The sequence below is a fragment of the Hylobates moloch genome, unplaced genomic scaffold (genome assembly GCF_009828535.3).
Source record: "Hylobates moloch isolate HMO894 unplaced genomic scaffold, HMol_V3 SCAFFOLD_15, whole genome shotgun sequence".
NCBI classification, from domain to species: Eukaryota; Metazoa; Chordata; class Mammalia; order Primates; family Hylobatidae; genus Hylobates; species Hylobates moloch.
In genome coordinates this window covers 49910772-49933269 of record NW_026652290.1, presented here as the reverse complement: position 1 = coordinate 49933269, position 22498 = coordinate 49910772, and the positions used below count along the sequence as shown (strand labels likewise).

The following is a 22498-nucleotide window of genomic DNA, read 5'->3' as shown; positions in this document are numbered from 1 at the left end:
CAAGTCTTTTTTTTTTTAGACGGAATTTCACTCTTGTTGCCCAGGCTGGAGTGCAATGGCGCGATCTCTGCTCACCGCAACCTCTGCCTCCTGGGTTCAAGCAATACTCCTGCCTCAGCCTCCCAGGCGTGCGCCATCACGCCTGGCTAATTTTGTATTTTTAGTAGAGACAGGGTTTCTCCATGTTAGTCAGGCTGGTCTCGAACTCCCGACTTCAGTGATCTGCCCGCCTCGGCCTCTCAAAATGCTGGGATTGACAGGCATGAGCCACTGCACCCGGCCTCGGGTCTTTTTTGTTGTTGTTTTGTTTTGTTTTGTTTTTGAGACGGAGTCTCACTCTGTCACCCAGCCTGGAGTGCAGTGGTATGATCTCGGCTGACTGCAACCTCCGCCTCCCGGGTTCAAGCGATTCTCCTGCCTTAGTCTCTCGAGTAGCTGGTGGGGGCCACCACGCCGGGCTAATTTTTGTATTTTTAGTTGAGCTAGGGTTTCACCATGTTGGCCATGTTGGTCTCGATCTTCTGACCTCAGGTGATCGGCCGACCTCAGCTTCCCAAAGTGCAGGGATTACGGGCATGAGCCACCGCGCCCGGCCTGCCTTCAAGTCTTGAATGCTGCTCTTTCCCCCCTTCCTGTGCACACCCCTGTGGAGCAGTTTTCCACTCTGTGATAATGGCCCGCTTATGCCCTAGCCGCTTCTGAGCCGCCGCGGCAGGGACTGCTTGTTATTGTTTATTCGCACAGCGCTCTGTCTGTCCCAGTAGCACTAAGTTGGCACTCAATGCTTCATGCCTCCTCCTGACCCCAGCCCTCTATCTGTGAGATTAAATTGGAAATGCTATCTTCTCATACAGTCTGGTCACCTGCCCCTCTCCTGGCCACTGTTGCTTGAGTAGAGTTGGTCACCTGACCCACCCTGAGCCAGTGATAGCACCCCAAGCCCTCAGCCCCCATTGCTGGTCCATGGACGACACTTGACCCAGGCTGGACCTTGTTTCTGGGGTTGAAAAAAATGTATTGTCTGGCCCGTCGTGTTGGCTCACACTTATAATCCCAACACTGTGGGAGGCTGAGGAGTATGGATTGCTTGTGTCCAGGAGTTCAAGACCAACCTGGATAACATGGTAAAACTCCATCTCTACAAAAAATACCAAAAAATTTAGCCAGGCATTGTGGCAAGTGCCTGTAGTCCCAGCTACTTGGGAGGCTGAGGTGGGAGGATCAATTGAACCCGGGAGGTCAAGGCTGCAGTGATCCATGATTGTGCCACTGCACCCCAGCCTGGGCGACAGACACTCTGTCTCAAAAAAAAGAAAAAGTATTGTCTAGTTTGCAAATATTGGAAGATTTTTTTTTAAGTTATCATCTTGTTTTCCAGTTTAATCCCACTATGTTTAAGAGCATAAACTATGATTTCAATCATTTGAAATCTGTTGAGTTTGGCTTTATGCCCCAGCATAGGGTCTGTTTTGGCCAATGTTAAGTGAGAACTGGGGAAGAAGGTACATTCTACATTTGCTAGGAGGAGATATCTATGAATGTCAATCATGTTCAAATCTATAGTCTTACCAATTTTTTTCCTGCCTTTTCTCTCAGTTATCAAGGGAAATATTTTAAACTCCACAAGATTATTTTATTTTTACAAGCACCTAACAGTTATTTAGATTTACCTACACGTATGTGTCTTTTTCATTCCTTCCTATGTTCCTGGGCTTCCAACTGGGATCATTTTCCTGCTGCCTGCAGAACCCGCCCATGGTATTTCTTTTCAGGTTGGGCCTGCTGGTGATCAATTCTCTCAGCCTTTGTCTGAAAATAGCTTTACTTTGCCTCCGCTTTTTTTTTTTTTTTTGAGACAGTCTTGCTCTGTTACCCAGGCTGTAGTGTAGTGGCGTGATCTTGGCCCACTGCGATCTCTGCCTCCTGGGTTCAAGTGATTCTCCTGCCTCAGCCTCCCAAGTAGCTGGGATTACAGGCATGCACCATCACACTCCACTAATTTTTGTATTTTTAGTAGAGATGGGGTTTCTCCATGTTGGCCAGGCTAGTCTCGGACTCCTGACCTCAGGTTATCCACCTGCCTCAGCCTCCCAAAGTGCTAGGATTACAGGCATAAGCCACCATGCCCAACCTTTTTGCCTCCTTTTTTTTTTTTGAGGCGGAGTCTTGATCTGTCACCAGGCTGGAGTGCAGTGGCGCAATCTCGGCTGCAACCTCCGCCTCCCAGGCTCAAGCGATTCTCCTGCCTCAGCCTCCCAAGTAGCTGAGACTACACGTGCGTGCCACCATGCCCAGCTAACTTTTTTGTATTTTTAGTAGAGAAGAGGTTTCACCATGTTGGCCAGGATGGTCTCCATCTCCTGACCTTGTGATTCGCCCACCTCGGCCTCCCAAAGTGCTGGGATTACAGGCGAGCCACCGCACCCGGCCACCTCCATTTTTGAAGGATATTTTCATGGGACTTAAATTCAATTCTGACCTCCCTCATTCAGCAAATATTCACCCAGTGCCATCTGGGTGCCAGGTGCGTACTGGCTGCTGGCAGGAGATGTGGAGGTGGGCAGGGCAGACGATGAGGGGACCGTTCTTGATCTCCAAGAAGAGAAGGGAAGAGTGTGCCTGGCAGAGTGAACAGGAGGTGCAAAGGCCCTGTGGCTGGAAGGAACCTCAAAGAGACCAGTGTAGCTGGAGTACAGAGGGCAAGAAGGGCTGGGAAGGTGGGCTGGGCCCAGACCATCCAGGACCTCAGGGCCATGGTAAGGAAGAATGTTTTGCCTTCATCAGACCACAGGTTTCAACTCCAACATTTACTCAGCTGTATGACTGTGGGCCAGTCCCTTCCACATGAGTCAATTACCTCATCTGGAAAGTCAGAATAACATTCCCTACCTCACAGGGCTGTTGTGAGGCTTCAAGAAAATGTGTTCAAGTGCTGGGCTTAGGGCCTGCAGCCAGCAACAGCTCAGACAAATTAGCTATTGTTCCCATGGTTAGGTTTTTTTTTGTTTTTTTGTTTGTTTTGTTTTGTTTTTCGAGACAGGGTCTCACTCTGCTGCCCAGGCTGCAGTGTAGTAAGCCATCATGGCTCACTGCTGCCTCAACTTCCTGGGCTCAAGTGATCCTCCCACCTCAGCCTCTTGAGTAGCTGGGACTACAGGTGCACGACAGCACGCCTGGCTAATTTTCTTTTTTTTTTTTTTCGTAGAGACAGGACTTCACCATGTTTCCCAGGCTGGTCTTTAACTCCTGAGCTCAAGAATCCACCCATCTTGGCCTCCCAAAATGTTGGGATTATAGGCGTGAGCCACCACGCCCAGCCAGGAACTTTAATCTTTTTTTTTTTTTTTTTTTTTTTTGAGATGGAGTTTCACTTTTATTGCTCAGGCTGGAGTGCAGTGCAATGGCACCGTCTCGGCTCACTGCAACCTTTGCCTCCCGGGTTCAAGTGATTCTCCCGCCTCAGCCTCCCTTAGTAGCTGGGATTACAGGTGCCTGCCATCAAATCTGGCTAATTTTGTATTTTTAGTAGAGACGGAGTTTCACCATGTTGGCCAGGCTGGTCTCGAACTCCTGACCTTAGGTGATCCACCCGCCTTGGCCTCCCAAAGTGCTGGGATTACAGGCGTGACCCATCGCAACCGGCCGAACTTCAATCTTAATAGGTGGGTTTGGTCTCTTATTTAGAAAGCCCAGAAAAGTGGCTTTCCCAAGATCACCCAACTCAGAGTGGCAAAGCTACAGTATTCATTCACTCATTGTATATTCAGTGTCTGCTTTGTGCCAGAGCTAGGTGCCCAGGAGAGGGCTGCGTACAAACAGATAGAAATCCCTGCCCTCAGGACCGGGCGTGGTGGCTCATGCCTGTAATCCCAGCACTTTGGGAGGCCAAGGTAGGTGGATCACCTGAGGTCAGGAGTTCGAGACCAGCCTGGCCAACATGGCGAAACCTCATCTCTACTAAAAGTACAAAAAAAATAGCAGGGCGTGGTGGTGTGCACCTGTAATCCCAGCTACTCAGGAGGCTGAGGCAGGAGAATCACTTGAACCCAGGGTTGGGGGGAGGTTGCAGTGAGCTGAAATCGTGCCACTGCGTTCCAGCCTGGGTGACAGAGTGAGATTCCATCTCAAAAAAAAAAGACATCTCTGCCCTTAGCGGGCATGGTGGCATGAACTTGTAGTCTCAGCTATTCTGGAGACTGAGTCAGGAGGATCACTTGGGCCCAGGAGTTTAAACCCAGGGGTCTCTTAAAAAAAAAAAAGGGGGTGGTGGCTCACACCTGTAATCCCAGCACTTTGGGAGGCTGAGGCAGGTGGACCACCTGAGGTCAGGAGTTCGAGACCAGCCTGGCCAATATAGTGAAACCCTGTCTCTACTAAAAAATAGAAAAATTAGCTGGGTGTGGTGGTGCACACCTGTAGTCCCAGCTACTCCAGAGGCTGAGGCAGGACGATTGCTGGAACCCGGGAGGCAGAGGTTGCAGTGAGCCGAGATTGCGTCACCGCACTCTAGCCTGGGCGACAGAGCAAGACTCCCTCTCAAAAAATCAAGGCTCCCTCTCAAAAAAACAAGACTCCCTCTCAAACAAACAAAAAAATCTCTGCCCTGGTGAAGTTCCCCTTATAGGGGATAGGAGATGGAGAGGGAATGACACTATACAAAATAAGTAAGTGCACTAAATACATTTGTTAAATGATATGGCCCATGGAGAGAAATAAAGTTGGGAGCGGCTCATGGTGAGCGTAGGGAGGTCAGCATGTTCAACAGGGTGGAGAGGTGGAATTTGAGCAGAACCCAGAGGAGGTGAGGAGGGTACTGGGAGGAAATTCGGGGAAGAGCAACCCAGGCGGAGGACATAGCACATGCAAATGCCTTGTGGTGGGTGGGTACCGGGGGTGTTTAGGACCTCTGGAGGCCAGCAGGAAGGCAGGGGTTTGTGCTCTGTGGACACTGTGGACACTGAGGGGCAGTGAGGCCCTGCCAGCACCAACATCCTTGCTGGTGTTTCCCAGGCTGGCCTAGGCTGTGGACAACTGGGTTCAGGTGACTTCACTCCCGTGCCCTCTTCCCAGCAAGTAGTAGGTCCTTGGGGAAGGGGCTTCTTCCAAAGCTCAGGGAAGATGGGAGTGGGGAGGGAATCTGTGATCAGGGCACACATCTCCAGATGACCTCTCCCCTGCCCCAGCTCCCACCCTGGCTGCCCTCTGGTTCCTGGAGCCACCAGGGGTAGGACGAGGGCAATCAGGCCTGAGTCTATGAAGGGGGTTTAGGGCATTGTGGCCACAGCCCCTCACCACCTTCCTAGTTTTAAAGCACTCCCAGTGACAATAGGTTTCTGATAACCTGCAGTACATGCTGTCTGGGGAGCAGTTCTGGCCACCCATCCTGGCCCCTGCCCACCCATCTCCTCCCAGGAACTCTGGCAGGTCCCTGAGCTGTTAGCCAGCTCTCCTGGCCCCCAGTGGTGTCCTAAATCCCAGCAGCATGTTCATGAGTGTGACCTTAACCACCAAATCTCAATTATATAGAAAGGAGGGAAACAGTTTTTTCTTTCTTTTTTTTTGGAGACAGGGTCTCACTCTCGTCACTTAGGCTGGAGTACAGTGGCGCAATCACAGCTCCCTGAAGTCTCTCTCTCCCGGGCTCAAGTGATCCTGCCGCCTTAGTTTCCCGAGTAGCTGGGACTACAGGCACGTGCCACCACACCCGGCTAAATTTTTTGGTATTTTTTTTTTTTTTTGTAGAGATGGGGTTTTTCCATGTTGCCCAGGCTTGTCTCGAATTCCTGGGCTCAAGCAATCCGCCTGCCTTGGCCTCCCAAAGTGCTGAGATTACAGGCATGAACCACTGCGCCCGGCCTGGACATTTTCTTAGAACCCACTGTATGCCAGGCACTTTTGTATGAGTTATTACCTCTAATCCTCACAACAGCCTCACTCAAGAGATATTATACTCAAGAGATATTCTATGATAGAAATATTATTATGTTTTATGAACAGAAAATAGATTCAGAGTAGGGAAAGGTTTAGGTTTTACCCAAAGGCACCCAATAAACACATGTTAATTTTAACACTAAAACCCCATTTTAATGATTGCTGGGAGTTTCTGCAGCCTGATTCAGAATTCAGGAGCCAGGGAGGTGGGGTTAGAGAAAAGAGAGGCCATCAGGAGGTTTGCCCTGGGAGCTGTTCCGTGATAAATGGTTTCCTGTATCTGAAGAGCTCAATCAAGGGGCAACGAGAGATAACCCTGAAGGTAGAAATGAACTTTTGTTTGTTAAAGCTTCAGGAAGGGTGACTTTGGGTTAATGGGTATCATGACTTTGGGTTAATGGACCCCTGTCCATCAGTGGAGTGGGCGACCTCAAGAGGTGGGGAACCTCTCATCACTGGGGGCACGTAAGCAGAACCAACTTTTTCATGTGCCCAAGATGCCACAGAAGGAATGTTTCAGTGAGGGAGGTTGGCCTGGATAATTTCTCTACAAGCTCTCAGACTTGGGAGCTTTCGAAGGGCTCAGGCAAGTACTTGTGCCCAAAGTATCTTTGGCAGGGTTTTTTTTTTTTTTTTTTTTAGATGGAATCTCACTCTGTCACCCAGGCTGGAGTGCAGTGGTGCAATGTTGGCTCACTGCAATCTCTACTTCCCAGGTTCAAGTGATTCTCCTGCCTCAGCCTCCTTGGTAGCTAGGATCACAGGTGTGCACCACCATGCCTGGCTAATTTTTGTATTTTTAGTAGAGACGGGGTTTCACCATGCTGGCCAGGCTGGTCTCGAACTCCTGACCTCGTGATCTGCCCACCTTGGCCTCCCAAAGTGCTGGGATTCCAGGCGTGAGCCACCATGCCCAGCCTGGCCCAGGCTGGAGTACAGTGGCGTGATCTCGGCTCACTGCAGCCTCTACCTCCTGAGTTCAAGCAATTCTCCTGACTCAGCCTCCTGAGTAGCTGGGATTACAAGTGCGCACCACCATGCCTGGCTAATTTTTGTATTTTTAGTGGAGACGGGGTTTCACTGTGTTGGTCAGGCTGGTCTGGAACTCCTGACCTCATGATCCGCCTGCCTCGGCCTCCCAAAGTGCTGGGATTACAGGCGTGAGCCAGGCAGGAGGTTTTTATCTGACTTGTTTCAAGGTACAGGTCTGTCTCCTGGGTGGGGTGTTTGCTTCTCACAGAGGAAGGGTGGCCCGGGTTGGGTAGGCTGGAGTAGAGGATCGGATTGCATCAGTTCTGGTGTGACCTCTTACGGTTGCCTTACTTTGTTCTCAGATAAAGCAAACACACAAAAATTTGTTTTCTGGGCTTAACAAAACAACAGGAGTGACCAGTTAGGTCAGAAGACTGGAACATCAGTGAAGTGGATGTGTGGTAGGCGGAGGGGAAAGGCTTGCTAGAAGCCTTCTGCGGGGGGCTCCTTCAGAAATGGCTCTGCCTCTAGCAGCTCTGCCTGGACACTGAGCAGGGAAAGGCTCCCGACGCTCATTAGTAACAGTGGTGAGTCAGAGAACCAGCCCTGAGCCTGTGTCCCCAGCCCTGCCGGGGGCCAATGCCTACTGAGCACTTCCCACAGGCCAGTTCCTGGGTGATGAGTTTTACCAACATGTATTTCCCTTTTACTTTTGAGGAAAATGAAGGTGGGCTCAGTCACAGAGCTAGTGCATGCTCCAAAGCCAGTGTCTATCCTGTCTCCTCAGCTGGCCTGCCCCATCCTAGCGATGTTGTGAAGATTGGGACTACCTCTAAAGCAGCACACAGTGGCTGCTCAGTAAATGCTCAATACTGGTAGGTGCTGTGGGCCAAGGTGGAGAGAAACGGGCCATAGGGAGCAGGAAGCAGCTGACTGCAGAAGTCCTGCCTGGGCCCCAAGCAGTCTGGGTGACTGAGCAAATCTTGGAACCCCTCAGTCTATTTCCCCATATTACATAACACCTGGCTACAAAAGGGTTTTTTCTTTTTTGAGAGGGAGTCTCGCTCTTTCGCCCAGGCTGGCATGCAATGGCACCATCTCCGCTCACTGCAACCTCTGCCTACTGGGTTCAAGCGATTCTCCTGCCTCAGCCTCCTGAGTAGCTGGGATTACAGGTGCGCGCACCACGCCCGGCTATTTTTTGTATGTTTAGTAGAGACGGGGTTTCACCGTGTTGGTCACGCTGGTCTCGAACTCCCGACCTCTGGTGATCCGCCCACCTCGGCCTCCCCAAAGTGCTGGTATTACAGGCGTGAGCCACCACACCCGGCCTACAAAAGGGGTTCTTTTGGGACCCGATCATCTAAACTCTTCTCTTCCATTTGACCCCCTCCATCACTACTCCACAGCTCACCGGTCTTTTCTCTGTTCCTTAGGTGCCCGTCCTGTCTCCAGGCCTTTGTACATACCATTCGTCTTCCCTTGTTTGCCCTGCCCTCACACTTGGCACGTCTGGCACCTCCCCTGCACATTCTAAGACAGCATCCCTCCCTACCATTTGACCCACCCCGTTTTTTCCACCACAGTACTCATCCGTATTATAACCCCTTTATTCACATTTTGTCTTTTATCTCAGTCAGGAGGCAGCGAGGGCGGGGGACTCTGTGTTGTTCCCTACCGTACCCTCAGCGCACAGACTGGTTCAGAAAAATACTCGAGAGTAAGTGAGAGAATGAATGAAGGAAAAAAAATGAGTGGAGGAGGGGTCTTTGGCCGAGCTAAAGAGCCTGCGCGCCGCGGGGGCTGGAAGCTCCAGGCAGTGCTCGTCCCGCACCGTCCCCAGAGTAAAGCGAATTTCAGAAGAGGGCGGGTGGCCCTGGGCGTGTGTGACCCGGAGCAAGTCCAAGTCCGCCGGGGGCTGCGCGGGAAGCTGCTTATAGCTACGACCCGCGGCCCCCGGCCTCTAGCCCCACCGCCGCCAGGCAAGGGCAGGGACGCCAGGTCAGTTGGAGGCTCGGGTGCGGCAGCCGGCGACCAAACGCACTGGGCGGGAGCCGGATCCAAGGGGATACTGCCACGTAGCTGCAGCGGAACCGGCAGGCTCTGCCGCGAAAGACACTGGGACTTGTAGTTCTCGGCTCCTCTAGACGCTGTCGCGAGCCCCCAGATAAAGAGGCGCTTCGCGGTGACGGGGAACTACATTTCCCAGAAGGCCGGGATATGTTGGGGGTCACCGGGAAAGCGCCCCGGCTGGCTGCACTTACCCGGCGCTATAGGGCCGCTTCCGGGGGCGCGTGGCTGCAGGGGGGGCCCGCGTGGTCCCTCCTGAGGCGGCCCCCGGACGAAGAGATCTGGGAACCCGGGAGCCGAGGCAACAAGCAGCTCGGTGGCGGGGCCTGACTGCTGCGGAGGCCTCGGCAATATTGACTTTAGACAGGTACTGACCGCACCGCACCGCCGCGGAGACGGAAAGGGATCTGCAAGGCCCGAGGGGCGTGAAGGCGTGCGGCGCCTCAAATGCTGCGGGGCGGGGCCGCCAGTTCCCAGGCAATGGGGGCGTGGCGTGGCAGGGGCGGGGCGCCGCGTGCGGGAGCGCCGGCTGGTGTCTGTGTGTGTGCGTACGTGTGCGCGCTCGTGTAAACCTCAGATTGCGTGTGTCAGAGACGGGGGCGTTCCTGAGCTCGTCTGATTGTGTGCCTGTGTGTGGCCCTGAGATTGTGTGAGTCTCAGAGGTTGTGCGTGTTAGTCTTTGGGATTGTGTGTGTCTTACTGAAATTATGTGATGCTCTGAGAGTGTGCGGGAGAGTGAGTGTGAGTGTGTATGACCGAGGCTGTGTGCGACTGAGCGTGGGCGAGGGTGAAGGAGGCCTATTATATGTTTGGGAGTGTGTTGTGTGGCCCCTGCTCCCGTCCATCCCCCAGGGTCAGGAGGCCAGCTTTTGCCCAGAGGCAGGAGAGTGGTGGAGACCCTGCCTCTCTCCCAGCCGGCCCTGAGCAGGCTGCAGACCACCACCCAACTGTTTCGGGGCCATAATGGGTGCGACCAGCCCCAGAAGCTGGGGGCCTGGCTTGCCTGCTGAGGCTGCCCTCTACAGAGTCCTAGGCCGGAGAGTGCCTGTCCTGGCATCTCCCCAGGCTCCCAATTCCAATGGATTCCAATTTCCAACCTCCCTTGCATTCTCCCTTCTATCAAAGCTTCCTCTTAGATGCTCCATTTACCTTTTTCATCACCCACTCTTCATGAAGCCTGTAAGGCACATCTCTGCCCCAAACAGCTTCTAATCCAGTTCCTTCGCTCCCTTCATTCCTTACTCACATGTGCATTTATTCACTCACTGATCCAGCCAGTATTGATTCAGGGCCTGCTGAGGGCCTCGTGTCACTCAGAAGGTTAAGGGCACTCCTGTCATTGAGCTTTCATTCTAGGGAGGGAGACTGTAGGCCTAGAAAGCCAGAGAGTTCTCTGAAGGAGCTAACACCAGTTAGTGTTTTGAAGAGTAGCTGATGGGAAGGTGGGATTGAAATCCCAAGAGAGCCTGTTGCCCTATCTGCAAGGGAGGGACCTGGGATCTGAGAGCCGAAAGGTCAGTCAGTGGGGCAAGATTCCCCAGTGGAGGGAGGCAGGTGCGAAGCCCTCCAGGAGGCACAGGAGGAGATGGGCCGCTGGCCCTGAGGGAGCGCAGGACTGTTGGCCAGATGGGTGCTCAGCAGAGGACAGGAAGAAGACTATTACTTTAGTAAGCTGTTCATTGAATTACAACATGCAGTCAGATGAGTGATGGGTCCTACCCCTACAGCTCCTGCATTTTCACCAGGTGAACCTGTATCTGATAATCCTCAGATCAAGATGGGAGGTCATGATCATCCCCAGGGGCTGCCCTCAGAAGCCACCGTGTAGAAGGGTGGGTGGCGTAGCCGTGTAGAAGGAGGGTAGAATGCAAGGGGCAGTGTCCCTTTGCAGTCCCAGCTAGGGGCCTGCTCCAGGGCCTGCCAGCGGGCAGGGGAGACTAACTGGGTGTGTGAGGGGTGGGCTTTTCTGCTCTTTCTCCTTTCTCCCCAGGGCTGTGCAGCTGGAGAGAGCTGGGGCTGGGGTTCGGGTCAGGGTGACCCTCGTTGACTAACATTCTGTTTTTCTTCTGCTGTCCTTGTTGGTGCAGTTAAGCTTCCTGTTGCCAAGGAATTTTTCTTAAAGAAAGAAAGAAAGAAACATACAACATACAACATTACCTCCTCAATCGAAATCTCCGGTTTTAAAATATGTCAGTCCCTGGCCTGGGAGAGTTGCAAGGTTTTTGTTCACCCCATGGGCGTCTGAGCTGCAGGATCTCAGGTTCTAGCCCTGTGCTGCTGTGCTGTCTGGTAGAAACATTGTGTGCCACATGCATAATTTAAACCTTTCTAGTAGCCATGTTAAATTAGTAAGAAGAAATGGAAAATAGCAAAGAAATAGAAAAAATAATTTTAACAATATATTTTATTGTTATCAAAATATATATCAGACATATTTTGTCCTGTGGCATTCCAAGCTTGTGGCACTGCCTGTGACCAGTGGCTGCCATGTCATACCAAACAGTGCTGCTCTGGGTACCATGCCCTCCACCAGCTCTTTTATGGGCCTGCTTCAGCAGGTACAGAATCTTGCTTTTGTTTTTAATTAAAAAAAAAAAAATCAGCCGTTGGGGCTGGGCACAGTGGCTCACGCCTTTAATCCCAGCACTTTGGGAGGCCGAGGCGGGTGGGTCACCTGAGGTCGGGAGTTTGAGACCAGCCTGACCAACATGGAGAAATCCTGTCTCTACTAAAAATACAAATATTAGCCAGGCATGGTGGTGCATGCCTGTAATCCCAGCTACTCGGGAGGCTGAGGCAGGAGAATCACTTGAACCCGGTAGGTGGAGGTTGCCGTGAGCCGATATCACGCCATTGCATTCCAGCCTAGGCAACAAGAGCGAAACTCTGTCTCAAAACAAAAACAACCCAAAAAATCAGCTGTTGGGCTGAGGAGTTAGGGTGAGGATTGTGCCCACTGCAGCCTCATTGACTGAGGCCCTTTTGCTCCTTGTTGCCCTCCCTGTCAGGGGATTCTGGAGGCTTGCTCCTCAGCTGGGCAGCTGCCTGAAGGCAGTGGGGTGGCAGGTGGACGAGAGCAGGGTCTGCATCTTGCTGTTCACAGGCAGGGGTGCCTCCAGGATTCAGGAGATGGCTCCAGTAGGGCCTAGGGGTGCGGGCACCCAGGCTGGCAGAGCACACTGAGGTCCTCAGAGCAAGGGCACATGCCCAGGTCTCAGGTCCCTTTTCCATAGCAAATCACCTGCTCACCAGAGCGGGTGAGTGATGATATCTCCAGCTTGGTGTTGGTGTCAAGAAGAATGGGGACAGTGAGGGGGTTATGGTGAAGACCAGAATGAGATGAGGGGTGTAGAGAAGCTTCATGAAGTGTCAAGTGCAGCCCACCTGAGGGTGGTCTTCAAGAAGGCAAAGCCCTTGTATTCAGAAGGCTGAGAGACCTGGAGCAGGGGACACAGGTCCCTGTCTGTAATATGGGCACCCAAGTAAGGCCCTGGAGGCAAAGCTCCGATGGCCGATGTGGGAAAAGTGTTTGCTTCTATCCAAAATCGTTTCCAAAAATCTTTTGATTGTATTACTTTAGTTGAAATAAACATTAGGCCGTTATATTAGATGAGTTACTCTGTGGTGTTTTCAAGGTCATACATTTTGTCTTCAGTAATTTGGGCATCAGCCAAGACAGAGCAGGGTTGAGGCTTTCCGTGGCTGCTCATCAAAACAATGACAGAAACTCTTGGAGCTTGTTTCCCCTGCCTCTGTTGAGATGACACTGTTTTTCCTTATTAAGCTGTAAATATGAATTACATTGATGTTTTGAATGTTGAACCAGCTTTCGATTCCTGGGGTGATCCCTGGCTGGTCCTGACGTATTATCCTTTGTATATATTGCTGGATTTGATTTGCTCTAATTTTTGGGGAGATTTTCTTTCTTTATCTTGTTTTATTTGATTTAATTTATTTATTTATTTTAAGACAGAGTCTCGCTCTGTCACTCAGGCGTGTACTCAGGAATGCAGTGGCATGATATCAGCTCATTGCAACCTCAGCCTCCCGAGTTCAAGCAATTGCCCCACCTCAGCCTCCTGAGTAGCTGGTATTACAGGTGCACCTACCACCACACCTGGTTTTTGTTTTGTTTTGTTTTGCTTTTTGTTTTGTTTGTATTTTTAGTAGCGACAGGGTTGTTGGCCAGGCTGGTCTCAAACTTCTGACCTTAAGTGATCCACCCACCTTGGCCTCCCAAAATGCTGGGATTACAGGTGGTGAGCCACCGCACCCGGCCTGGTTTTAGTATTAGGGTAATACAGTGAGTTGGGAAGTGTTGCCTCCCTCTTCCATATTCTGGAAGAGATTGTGTAGAATTGGAATTATTTTTTCCTTAAATGTTAGGCAGAATTCATCCAGGAAACCATCTGGGCTCAAGGCTTTCTTTTTTTAGGTTTTTAAGCCATAAATTCAAATCCTTTAAAAGATAAAGGATTATTGCTTGAATGAATTTTGGCAGTTGTGTCTTGCAAGGATTGGTTCATTTCATCTAAGTTACTTAATTTGTGTTATTCATAGTATTCCCTTATTATTACTTTAATGTTTGTGAGGTCAGTAGAGAAGTCCCCTCTTTTATTTCTGATATTGATATTTTGTGTCTTTTCTCTTTTTTTCTTGGTCAGGCTGGCTGGAGGTTTCTCAATTTTATTGGGAAAAAAAATTTTCTCCAAAGAACCAGCTTTGGGTGTGATTTTTTTTTCTCTATTGTTTTGCTGTTTTCAATTTGATTGATTTTTGCTTATCTTTATTTTTTTTGTCCTGCCTCCTTTGGTTTTAACTTATTCCTCTTTCTCTAATTTCTTTCTTTCTTTTTTTGAGGCAGAGTCTTCCTCTGTTGCCCAGGCCGGAATGCAGTGGTGCAATCTCGGCTCACTGCAACCTGTCTCCTGGGTTCAAGCAATTCTCCTGCCTCAGCCTCCCAAGTAGCTAGGATTACAGGCGCCCTCCACCACGCCTGGTTAATTTTTGTATATTTAGTAGAGACGGGGTTTCACCATGTTGGCCGGGCTGGTCTTGAACTCCTGACCTCAAGTAATCTGCCTGCTTCAGCCTCCCAAAGTGCTGGGATTACAGGCATGAGCCACTGCGCCCAGCCACTCTTTCTCTAATTTCTTAAGGGCAAAGCTTATATTTCTGACCTGGGACTTTTCTTCCTTACTAATAGAAGCCCTGCCTTAGCCGCATCCCACAGGGTTTCATGTGTTCTATTCTCATTTTCATTCAGTTCAAAATGTTTCTAGATTTCTCAAGGCTTCCCATTTGGCCCTCATGTGCATTCTTTCCACGATCGCTTTCTGTGACTGATTTCGAGTTTAATTCTGTGGTGGTTTGGGAGCATACTGTGTATGCTTTCTATTCGTTTAAATTTAAGATTTGTTTGATGGCCCCAAGTATGATCTGTTTTGGTGACACCAAAGAGACTGCAGGCTGTTCCCAAGGCTGCTGTGTGCTGTGGTCAGGTCAAGCCACTGGATGGCGCTGCTCAGGTCAGCTGCGCCCTCACCGATTTTCTACCTGCGTTTGTTTTCTTTCTTTTCTTTCTCATTAGATTTTTTTTAATGGGTCTCAAAATTCTGTGACAATTTTTTTTTTTTTTTTTTTGAGACGGAGTCTCGCTCTGTCGCCCAGGCTGGAGTGCAGTGGCGCCATCTTGGGTCACTGCAAGCTCTGCCTCCCAGGTTCACGCCATTCTGCTTCAGCCTCCCGAGTAGCTGGGACTACAGGCGCCCGCCACCACGCCCGGCGAATTTTTTTTATTTTTTAGTAGAGATGGGGTTTCACCGTGTTAGCCAGGATGGTCTCAATCTCCTGACCTCGTGATCCACCCACCTTGGCCTCCCAAAGTGCTGGGATTACAGGCGTGAGCCACCGCGCCCAGCCCAACAAATTTTTGGTCAAGTTGTTTCCATTCAAAAGTACTGATCTTAAAAACTAATAACTTAAAACTGCCACAGTCAAAAAAGAAAACCAAAGTGGTCCACAAAACATTTTCCTTTCCTTCTGAAGGTTTTACGATGCATTGTTGTCATTAACCAGTCTTTTACTACTAAACCTAAATGGCCAGTTGAAACAAACAGTTCTGAGACCGTTCTTCCACCACTGATTAAGAGCGGGGTGGCAGGTATTAGGGATAATATTCATTTAGCCTTCTGAGCTTTCTGGGCAGACTTGGTGACCTTGCCAGCTCCAGCAGCCTTCTCGTCCACTGCTTTGATTCTCTCAGTCACTGAGAGGACCATGGAGGGCCCTAACAAGAACTGTGGATTTGTCTTTTCCACCCTTTAGTTCTGTCAACTTTTGCTTCATACCTCACCTCACTTCTTTTTGTTGTTGTTGTTTGTTTTTGAGATGGATTCTCGCTCTGTCGCCCAGGCTGGAGTGCAGTGGTGTGACCTCAGCTCACTGCAACCTCCGCCTCCCGGGTTCATGCGATTCTCCTGCCTCAGCCTCCAGAGTAGCTGGGATCACAGGCGCCTGCCACCACGCCCGACTAATTTTTGTATGTTTAGTGGAGACGGGGTTTCACCATGTCGGCTAGGCTAGTCTTGAACTCCTGACCTCAGGTGATCCACCCGCCTTGGCCTCCCAAAATGCTGGGATTACAGGCGTGAGCCACCGTGCCTGGCCGCTCATCTCAGTTCTTAATCTGAAGAGTGGGCATGCCTCTCAGGGTTGTCACCAGGACTCGATGACACAGTTGTCACAGCCAGCGTCTGTCTAGCCATGCCCCCCGCCAGACGCTGCGCTGAGTGCTTTCCTTGTACTTTCGCATTTAATCCTCCTGGCGTCCCATGGCACCTCTACCATTCCCACCTCACAGGCTAGGAAGTGGCGCTCAGCAAGGGGAGATGGCTGCCCGCTATGGCACGGGCGTCCTTGTCTCATCAGCACTCTGTTCTGCCTCCTGCAAGTCCCTTGCCAGAGCTTGGCAGCTGGTTCACTTCCAAGCGAAGGTTGGCTGGCTTATTGTTACTATTGTCTTCAAACTACAATGTGTATTTACACAGAGACACAGTAGCACCTAGCAGGTACTGTCCTGGGCCCTGGAAGGTAAAGGTAAAGAAAAGGAGGATGGCTGGGCTTCGTGGCTCACACTTGTAGTTTCAGTACTTTGGGAGGAGGCCGAGGTGGGAGAATCACTTGAGCCCAGGAGTTCCAGACCAAACTGGGCAATGTGGTGAGACTCCATGTCTACAAAATAAAAATTAGCCAGGTTTGGGCCGGGTGCGGTGGCTCACCCCTGTAATCCCTCGGCACTTTGGGAGGCTGAGGCAGGCGGATCATGAGGTCAGGAGATCGAGACCATCCTGGCTAACACGGTGAAACCCCCGTCTCTACTAAAAATACAAAAAAATAGCCGGGCATGGTGGCGGGCGCCTATAGTTCCAGCTACTCAGGAGGCTGAGGCAGGAGAATGGCGTGAACCCGAGAGGTGGAGCTTGCAAGTGACCCGAGATGGCGCCACTGCACTCCAGCCTGGGTGACAGAGTGAGACTCTGTCTCAAAAAAAAAAAAAAAAAAAAGGAAAGAAAAAAGAAAATGGGGTGAAGCTCACAACCAGCAGAGGAGTGAGAAGAGGCAGCCCAGCGTGGAGGCGAGCAGGGCCTTGAGAAGCACGGTCTTACCTGCGGGCCCCACGCCCACCCCTGCTGGAGCACGTGAGCTGTCAGTGCCTTTTGAGTTTCTCACAGGTCACACTTGTTAATTGAAGAATGAATGACATTTCACCCTCCTGAAAGGAGTTACGGATCTGGGGAACTGGAGCAGCTGCCTGCCATTTCATTTTACTGTGAGATCTAGAGACCACAGTTGCATTGTGACATTCTAACTTCCACCCCTCCTGCCACGAGATGGTTTTTGCTGCCCAGGGCTTGCCTGACCTCAGATTCCAGCATTGGGGTCTTCCCAGGAGGGTCCCTCCAGAGAGTGAATGGTGAGAGAGGGACCTGTATTAGTTGACATTAAGCAGACAGAGTAGAGGGGCCACCAGCCTCGGCCCTGAGTGCACCCTGTACTTTTACATCCGATCTCGCTTCTGTGCAGAAGGTAACTTCAGGTGGCCTGTGCCATCACCCCCATTCCACTCAAGGGAAACCTGGGCTTAGATTGGTCATGGGAGGCTTGCCACGGCCCCTCACGGTGGGTGGTGAAGCTCCCAGCTCAGACAGTGGCTGCCAAAGGCCAGAGTCCTCTGAGCCAGGTGGCCTCCTATGTGGAAAAACAGGGTTAGGGGGCTGGCTTAATGTGAAATGGCTTCTCCTCTTCTGCCAGAGAATAAACTTTTTAAAAAATACTTTTATTTTATTTTTTTTTGAGATGAAGTTTCGCTCTTGTTGCCCAGGCTGGAGTGCAGTGGCGTGATCTCGGCTCACTGCAACCTCTGCTTCCTGGGTTCAAGTGATTCTCCTGCTTCAGCCTCCCCAGTAGCTGGGATTACAGGTGCCTGCCACCACGTCTGGCTATTTCTGTATTTTTAGTAGAGACAGAGTGTCACTATGTTGTCCAGGCTGGTCTTGAACTCCGGACCATCAGGTGTTCTGCCCGCTTCGGCCTCCCAAAATGCTGGGATTACAGGCGTGAGCCACTGGGCATGGCCAGAGAATAGACTTCTTTTTTTTTTTTTTTTTTTTGGAGATGGAGTCTCGCTTTGTTGCCCAGGCTGGAGTGCAGTGGCATGATCTCGGCTCACTGCAACCTCTGCCTCCCAGGTTCAAGTGATTCTTCTGCCTCAGCCTCCCCAGTAGTTGGGACTACAGTCGCTCACCACCATGCCCAGCTAATTTTTGTATTTTTAGTAGAAACGGGGTTTCACCACATTGGCCAGGCTGGTCTCAAGACTCCTGGCCTTGTGATCCGCCTGCCTAGGCCTCCCAAAGTGCTGGGATTCCGGGAGTGAGCCATCGCGCCCGGCCCAGAGGATAAACTTCTTAGAGGAAAAAGACTCTGGCACACTCATTCTTATGTCTTTGTGCCAGGCACAGGGCTCTAACCCAAAGTTGCCCCAAATAAACGTTACCCGAGTCAGCTTATGGTGCCAGGGCATGAGGGCAGCTCTGGGGGCAGTGGGGGCTGCACCACTGCAGGCAGATTCTGCAGGGGTGATGGATCCCAGGAGGACCCTGTCCCCTCTCCAGCAGCCCCCACCCATTCCCCTGCCCTTCGTTGTGTGTGGTGTGTGGCCTGGAATCAATGTGACTTTGCCTGTCCAGGCCTGCTGTTTGTCCATGTGTCACAATGTGACATGTTGACCCGCTGCAGATCATTCCCTGACCACAGAGCGCTGCTCCCGAGAACCCTGCACCCCTCAATGGAGTAAATTACCGTAAAGCCTCTTCCTTACCCACGCTTTGGGGTGTTAACAGCTGAGGCTATTCATCAGTGACCCGTGGGACTCGAGCTATTCCTGCAGCTCAGCGGACCTCCTGGCCGTGGTGGGTAGCTCCTTTCCTTTAGTCAGATTCCAAGGCCTCTGCAACCTGGAGCCTTGGAGCGGGGGTTCCATTAGAATTACTGGGTAGCAGAAAGCCGGGACCTCTGCTGTATGAAGGAGGTTGGGGCTGGGAGTGGATGGGAGACCGCCCTTTGGTCACAGGTGTGCAGGGGAGGCCATCAAGGGAGACTCTGACACCCGGAGGCAGAGCCTGGATGTGGGACCCAGGACTCTCCTACTCTGCTCACGTCTGACCTGGATTTTTGGTTCTTTTTTGCCAATCCAGTTTCAGAAGGGAGGTCCACCCTCCTGAGGGGGGTTTTGGAAATGACAGCTATCAGAAAGGGACTATCATGTCTCTGAGTGGGGATCGGGGAGCTAGGAGGGGCTTCCCTCTTCTGCCTAGAATTCCACTCTGAACCATTAGTCATTCTTTCCAGCAAAGCAGGTGCTTCTCCGGGCAACACAAATCCTCCTCAAGGTGACTGAAGTGACCGGACGGACACCACCACCCTCCTGAGACAGGCTGACCTGAGGCCACTGGGACCTGGGCACAGGAAGGAGAGGGGGGAGGGGGTGGATATGTTCCAGCTTTGATCAGTTCAGCCCTAATTGGGAGACTCAGGTGAATGTCAGCTGCTGCTGGGTTCCCCCAGTGTTAGTTGCTTAATCTTTCAGTGCCTCAGTTTCCCTTCTTCATCTTGGCTCCCACAAAAGGTGAAAAAAGCATATTTCTTGCTCACTTTCCCAGTTTCCTTGGGTTTCAAGACCCAGAAGCACTCACTTTTATCCTTGTCCCCTTTTTATGGGGCTTTCTGTCCGGTAGGGCTGGCCTTGCTCAGGCTGGCTCTGCTCCTCACTGCCTGGGGTCTGGAGGCTTTGCTCTTTTATCTGCAAAGTAGGCTAACAACAGGGCTTTACTTTTAGGATGGTTGAGAGTATGGCCAGAGATAGGTCTGCGCTCACTGCCAGGTCCTGTGTTTTCTTAGACCCCCTAGAGTGAGGGCCTCCTTAGTGGAGCTCAGCATTTGGTGACTAACATTGAGTTGAATTCCTTATGGGAGGCAGCAGTTCCCCCAGGGCCCAGTGGGGAAGTAGTAGAGAGATCATTTACACTCAGGAAGATGCACCTCTCTTAGTTGTAGAGTTGAAGAGGTGCCAGTGATATGGGAAGTGTTTTTCCTGGCCCTGGAAAATGCCCTGTGTCCCTTCCTGGCCCCAGGCTCAGTGTCCCTAGGCCTTTCCTGCTTTCTCTTTTCTCCTAGCTGAATGGGGCTCTGCTCTGTGACTCACACTCTGCCCTTTCTTCTCTTTGGCTTGGCTAACAGCATGCTGGTCTGTAGGTAAGGGTCCATGGGGAGGGCTCTGGGGGAAGTCCAAAGGTAGGAGGCCACTGAGGTCCTTTGCTGTGCCCTGGGGAGCAATCGGCAAAGCCAGGGTTGGGGGAGGGAGTGGATTAGGTGGTTGTGTAAGAGGCGGAATAACAGATGGGCCACGGGAGGATTAGTAATGGGAATGAGGCAAGGGAGGGGTAGGGTGAGGCCAGGTTTTGGCTGGGGGCTGAATGGGGAATGGGGAGTGGGAGGGATGGGTGAAAACTGGCCGCTGGCCCACTCATAGGGTCTGCTGTGCACATGCAGGGAGATAAATTCACGCTTGGTGTGCTTCGTAAGTGCCAGGCATGACCAAAGCCAGGACTCTTCCCTGAGCCAGCTTTCCACCCTCCCCCCACCAGGCTGTCAAGGGACAGGGCCTTGGAATCGGATGTGGTTTTTTTTTTTCTTGAGATGGAGCCTTGTTCTGTCACCCAGGCTGGAGTGCAGTGGCACGATCTTGGCTCACTGCAACATCTGCCTCCCAGGTTCAAGCCATTCTTCTGCCTCAGCCTCCCGGGTAGCTGGGACTACAGGTGTGCACCACCACGCCTGGCTAATTTTTGTATTTTTAGTAGAGACGGGGTTTCACCACATTGGCCAGGCTGGTCTCAAACTCCTGACCTTGTGATCTGCCTGCCTGGCCTCCCAAAGTGCTAGGATTATAGGCCACCATGCCTGGACTGGAGGTGCTTAATAGATGTTATCATGAAACTGAAGATAAGGCCAGGCCTCAGGTTAAGCCCCGGTTCTAGAAGCTTTGGGGCTGCATCACAGGCCTTCCCTCCCCTTCCTTCCCCTCCCTTCAGGGCAGGTCAGCCTGCTCTGAGCCTGGCCCAGTTGTCCTTTATGAGTGGCCAGTGCCTGCTCTGGGGAGTGTGGGCCTAGGCTCACAGCCCCAGGCGTTGGGAGGCACCTGCTGGAGTGCCAGGCCTTGTTGGCTGCAGGCGCTGGGCAGGCACTGCGCAGTGCCCAGAGGCTGTGGCCGCAGCTAGGCAAGTGGTGCTTCCCTGGGTTCCTTCTTCCCGCCATTTGCGGAGTGGCTTTTCTTAGTCATTTGTTCACTGATGCCCACGCCTGCTGCCGTGGCCACTCTTTCACTCAGCTGTTCTGTCTACAGATTCCAGTAGCAGTGCACCTTTCGTCCTATGTCAGCTCATTCATCCCTCAGGAGGGGCCTGCATTGGAGCATTTTGTTTGTTTGTTTGTTTTGAGACGAAGTGTTGCTCTGTCACCCAGTGGAGTGCACTGGCGCATCTTGGCTCACTGCAACCCCCACCTCCCGGGTTCAAGTGATTCTCCTGCCTCAGCCTCCCGAGTAGCTGGGATTATAGGCATGCATCACCACGCCCGGCTAATTTTTGTATTTTTAGTAGAGACGGGGTTTCACTGTGTTGGCCAGGCTGGTCTCAAACTCCTGACCTCAGGTGATCTGCCCACCTCGGCCTCCCAAAGTGCTGGGATTATAGGCATGAGCCACCACGCCCGGCCTAGAGCATTTAATATCTGCTTAGCCCTGCCCTTGGCCCTGTAGTGAGATGATTGTTTGCACCTCAGGGATGCAGGCTGATCAGGCAGGGAGGCCACACGTGGGAAGGATGCCAGGCCATAGCAGAAGATGGCTTTATACTGATAGACGTCTGAGGGACATCCCATGGTCACAGCCTGCAGGTGGCCTGGTAGCAGGCAGAGTTACGTCAGGAGACTGTCGTTTGGGGAAGCAAGGATTGGAGTGGAGGCTGTGCTTGCCCCCCAGGGCTGGCTGACCCTGGGCAGAAGCACCATCTCCTCCCCACCCCTTCCCCAAAATGTGGGAGATCAAAGCGCTCTTTGAAGGAATTTACTGTATTTCCAAATGCAACAGAACAAAACACACCATTATGGGAAAGATCACAGCTCTGATGGACTTTACACTTATTTTTTTATTTTTTGTTTTTAATTTTTTAAAAATTTTTATTATTATACTTTAAGTTCTGGGGTACATGTGCAGAACGTGGAGGTTTGTTACATAGGTATACATGTGCCATGGTGGTTTGCTGCACCCATCAACCATCATATCTACCTTAGATATTTCTCCTAATGCTATCCCTCCCCTAGCCCCCCGCCCCCTGACAGGCCCCGGTATGATGTTCCCCTCCTTGTGTCCAAAAATGTGGAACGCTTCATGAATCTGTGTGTGTCATCCTTGTGCAGGGGCCATGCTAATCTTCTCTGTATCGTTCCAATTTTAGTATATGTGCTGCCGAAGCGAGCACAACTTTACACTTGTTTTATAATTTAGTATTTTTAAAAAATTTTGAGTTGCATGTGGAGAGACACCATAATATTTTTCAGTGCATTTTAGAAACAGTTTTTTATTTTAATTTATTTTTAAATTAATTAATTGTTTATTTTTTGAGACAGGGTTGCCCAGGCTGGAATGCAAGTGGCACGATCACAGCTCACTGCAGCCTCGAACACCTGGGCTCAAGCGATCCTCTTGCCTTGGCCTCCCAAATAACTGGAACTATGCCCAGCTAGTTTTTACATTTTTGTAGAGACAGGGTCTCGCTGTGTTGCCTAGACTGGTCTCAAACTCCTGGCCTCAAGTGATTCTCCCACCTTGGCCTCCCAAAGTGAGCCCAGGAGTTCAAGGTTTCAGTGAGCTATGAACGCACCACTGGACTCCAGCCTGGGTGGC

At 51.4% G+C, this 22498-nt stretch overlaps 1 non-coding gene across 1 annotated transcript; it reads right to left on the bottom strand.

The window, feature by feature from the left end:
- Positions 1-21964: 21964 nt before the first annotated feature.
- Positions 21965-22073, bottom strand: LOC116484431 (U6 spliceosomal RNA). Its single transcript, XR_004252589.1, has one exon. It is a non-coding gene; the product is annotated as a U6 spliceosomal RNA (small nuclear RNA).
- Positions 22074-22498: the final 425 nt, after the last annotated feature.